The following is a 4707-nucleotide window of genomic DNA, read 5'->3' as shown; positions in this document are numbered from 1 at the left end:
CGCTCGCCCCCGTCTAGAACCCGCACTATCAGATTTTGTCGACATTTATAGACCCTTATAGGCCTCAAAAAATTATCGGGGGCCTCGCCCTTGAGTAGAATTTGCACTATCACATTTTATCAACATTTACCTCACACTAGGATTATCGTTTATTTGACAAATCTGTTACGTTTGATGTAGAATATGTGAGCGATATTTTTTGCAGTATAAAGAAAACACTTTGTACAGGGTGTCTTAACCACTACTAACAGAATTCGTCAAGAAAAACAACTCTTTTCTTTCCAATTTTTCCCGAAAACAATACAATACAATGTGTATCTAAACCCTCGCTTCAGAGAAAAATTTCAAGTAAGATAAAATGCCACGAACATAGAAAAAAATATTTAAAAAATGTTATCTATGAAAAAATTTTGACATTTACTTTTTGACATTTGCCACTTTTTTATAATTATTTAGCAAAGGCACAAAAATTTTGACAATAAAATCCACAAATAACATTAAACAGAGTTACAATTTGGATACAGCTTCCTTCTAATACCCTGTAGCAAAAAAAACTTGGAAAATTATTTTTCCCACAGAAATAAATAGAGTCAAAGTGGCATGGCATTTTTCTGTAAGTTTTGGCGCACCCTGAATGTATTTATTTTTGTATTTCATTTAGAGAACAATAAATCTTATTACTATTATTAATTATACCTGAAATAGTTTAAAAATTAGAGAAAAAACATGTTTGAAAAAAATGTAAATAACATAGAAAAAAAAGAAAAAAAGAAGACTAAAATAGGAGGATAGAGACTAGAAGAAATAGAGAGAATAAAAGATATTGCAATAATATTGTTTTAAACAGATAATTTTGAATTATATGATTTTGAAAGCATTTTTATGAACAAAACAAAAAAAAACACTTTTTGAAGACGTAAAAAAAGAACAGAAAAGAAAGAAGAGAGAAGTGAAATGAGAGATAGAGAGAAAAGGGAAAAAGGTTTCGGGTCAGGTCAAGTTATCACACAGAATTTTGTTTATTTTTTATTATATCTTTCATTGTGTTTAGTTCCATAATTGAACTCTGTGAATGTACTGACTGTCGTAATACAAAAACTGTAAAATTATTACAACATTGTTGCTGGCAGCTGTTACAATCTGGTCGAATTTTGTTACTATTAAATTGACAAACACTTCAACTTACTGTAAAAATGAAGGTTAAATCGACAACGAAACATCTCCCTGCTGTTATTTCCAAAGACTCGTGAAACATTTGTAATCCATAAGCATTCAGCTGAAATTTCTTCGAATTTACTTGCCTGTAAAACACAGTCTTACCTCTTTTCTTTGTAGTCTGTTTTTTGTATTAATTAAAATTTTACAAATGATATTTTTTATTTCGTTTGCCTGAAATTTACTCTTTTAGTGTAATATCTTACGCACGCAATAATCCACCTGAAACATGCATTTTTTGCTGACCCAAACCACGACAAACAACCTAAAAGTGTCCACAAACAACTCAATAAGTTCATTATTTTGAATGCTTCTTGTTCCTAGTGCAAACATGCAATAAATTTGGATGATTCTTGCCACAAGATGTACAAAATAAAAACCAACCCAAAATATCAGAATGAAAGAAAAAATAGAACTCATATTCCTCGAAATGTCAATTAATCTTTTATGTAAATGCATAACTTGTCTTCTTTTTGTGTGTGAGCAACGAAAAATCGTATTTAACTCTTCAAAGTATTTTGAAATTATGAAAAATATCGTAGTGTATTTGATATGTGTCCAAGTTTTGATTATGGCAGAGTTAAAAGAATGGACAACATGGCTGTGATTGTTCCATTCATTTGAATATCCATCAGCTAACACAAAACTTATAATACATCCAACAATTATAAAATAAGACAAAAAGCTTGTTATAAGTAGCACAACAACACTTGAACTTTTTCTTATTTTAACAGTGCAGAYTTCAGATAATTGTTCTTCCACATTGATTAAATTGTTAACGAGGTTTAAAAACGTAACTCCAAATCTCAGTTCAGCAATTACAATCGAACTTATGTACAACAAATCTAGACAAATGTAAACAAAACCTGTTACTTTGATCACAAATAATCTGTCAGAGAACTTCCTGTAGGTATTATAAAGTGCAAATATGGCTAAAATTATTGTTAGAGAACATTTTACAAACACAAATAGTTTGTTTTGTGTTAAATTTGTAACAAATATTATTTTTCTAAGAATATGGCCATACCCATACTGACTCGGCATAATTACATGTGTGCAATCAACTAATGCAACAACAGTAATGTTACTAATGTTTGAAATGAATATATTCAATTAACATTAATAAAAAATAACCACTTTATAAATTAACAATTCAGAGAACCATTCTTGTTGTAGTAGCATAGTTATATAAAAGTTATATAACAACGTAATATATTTTCTGGCTCAAAAATGTGACGCCTAGTGTCAAGATTAAGTTAAAATGGTTATTTAATCAATATATACGCGTGGTTATATAACCTACTTTTTTCTCTTTCTTATATTTCTGTTATATCTAGTTATCTAACCTTTATATTATATTTGGCTTGACTTGACTGAATTTTTTAACGTAAAATAGTTCTTGATTCAAAAACAAATTTTGCGTAGATTCATTGAAAAAAAAATCAAATATATAGCGCCAACTTTGACATAATTTGGTGATTTTTTAACAATTTTTACGAAATTTTGAAAAATAAAAAATCCTGACAAAAATGTCTTTAATCGTTAAAAGCAGAGTTAAATTTTTGTCCTATTTCAGGTCTTTTTTTGATTTGTTGATCAAAATCAAGAAGGTTAAAATAACAGCAATTTTGAGTATTTTAGTTGATCTTTGTCTAGTTTTGACAAAAATTCTCTGGTTTTTGTCTTGTTTCGAGTAAATTTTTGAAAATAAAATCGTTCCTGCTTCAAATACAATCAGAATCCATAAAAGAAGAGTTAAAATAGCGGCAGTTTTGACGCAATTTAGTGATTTTTTGGAACTAAATTAACGTACTTTGTGTCAAAATGCGAGTGATTTTGGTTTATTGTGACTAAATTTCTAAGTAAGGAAGTTTCTTGCTCAAAAACAACCTAAATTTAAGCAGAAAAGTCAAAAAACACTATTTTTGAAGTAATTCGGTGATTTTTTTGACCACTTTTGTGACAAAATGGCTAAAAGTAGCTTTATTTGTTAATTTTTTGACATGTTTTAGCAAAATAAATAAATTTCGTAATCAAAAACTATGTAACAGTAACAGCCACAAATTACGACATTATTGGCCTAATTCGAAAAAATTTTTAAATATTTTTTCACAAAAAGGGGTCAATTTCTAGCTAAAAAGTTAGCTAAATCGCCCAAAGACGACCTAAATTACTTAAAAAATGCAAAAATATTGTAATTTTTATAAAGTTTTGTATTGTCTTGACTAAATTTTTTAACATAAAATAGTTTCTGATTCCAAAAGAAATTTTGGGTAAATTCATTGAAAAAAAGTCAAATATAGTATAGCCCCAACTTTGCGATAATTTAGTTATTTTTTGGCCATTTTTACAAAATCTTGGAAAATAAAAAATCCTGAGAAAAAATGTCTTAAATCATTAAAAACAGAGCTCAATTTTTGGCCTAGTTTAGATTTTTTTAAATTTGTTTATCAAAAATAGTCAATTTCTAGCTTAAAAATTAGCTAAATGCTCAAAGCAGGTTATAATAATCTTAACTTTGAGAATATTAGTTCATCTTTTATCAGTTTTGACAAAATATACTGGTTTTTGGTTTGTTTTGACTAAATTTTAAAAAATTAAATCGTTCCTGTCTCAAAAAAAGCAAAGTCCATAAAAGAAAAGTTTAAATATCGCCAGCTTTGACGCAATTTAATGATTTTTGGCAGCTAAAATAACGTAACTTGTGTGAAAATCCAGTGATTTTGGTTTATTTTTACTAAATTTCTTGAAATAAGTAAGTTTCTTGCCTAAAAGCGAGCTAAATTAACAAAAAAAGTGAAAATAACACTATTTTTCAGGTAATTCGGTGATTTTTTGACCACTTTTGACAAAATCTTAATTCAYATCGTTTTTTGATTTGTTGATAAAAATGAGTCAATTTCTAGCTTAAAAATTAGCTAAATTGCTCAAAGCAGGTTAAAATAACATCAATTTTGAGAATACTAGTTGATCTTTGACCAGTTTTGACAAAATTCGCTGGTTTTTGGCTTGTTTTGATTAAATTTTTGAAAATAAAGTCGTTCCTGCCTCAAGTTTTGACGCAGTTTAGTGACTTTTTGGAGCTAAAATAACGTAATTTGTGTGAAAATCGAGTAATTTTGGTTTATTTTGACCAAATTTCTCGAAATAAGGAAGTTTTTTGTCTAAAAACAAGCTACATTTAAGAAGAAAAGTCAAAAAAACACTATTTTTGAAGTAATTCAGGGGTTTTTTTTTGATCACTTTTGACAAAATTTTACAAAATAAAAATGATATAAATAGCTAAAAGTAGATTTATTTGTTGATTTATTGACATGTTTTAGTAAAATATTGCAAAATATGTAAGTTTCGCCGATTATCCTATAAGGAAAGTAAAAAGGGAAAAGGGTTTCGGGTTAGGTCAAGTTACCACACAGACTGCTTAATATTTTTTTTATTTTTTATTATATTCTTCAGTGTCTTTAGTTCCATAATCGAACTCTGTGAATGTAC

This window comes from Tribolium madens, unplaced genomic scaffold, assembly GCF_015345945.1.
Source record: "Tribolium madens isolate multiple individuals breed KSU strain unplaced genomic scaffold, Tmad_KSU_1.1 Scaffold_3;HRSCAF=73;Tcas5.2_LG2, whole genome shotgun sequence".
Lineage (NCBI taxonomy): Eukaryota > Metazoa > Arthropoda > Insecta > Coleoptera > Tenebrionidae > Tribolium > Tribolium madens.
The sequence above is the reverse complement of the archived record's forward strand: the minus strand, read 5'-3'. Positions refer to the sequence as shown.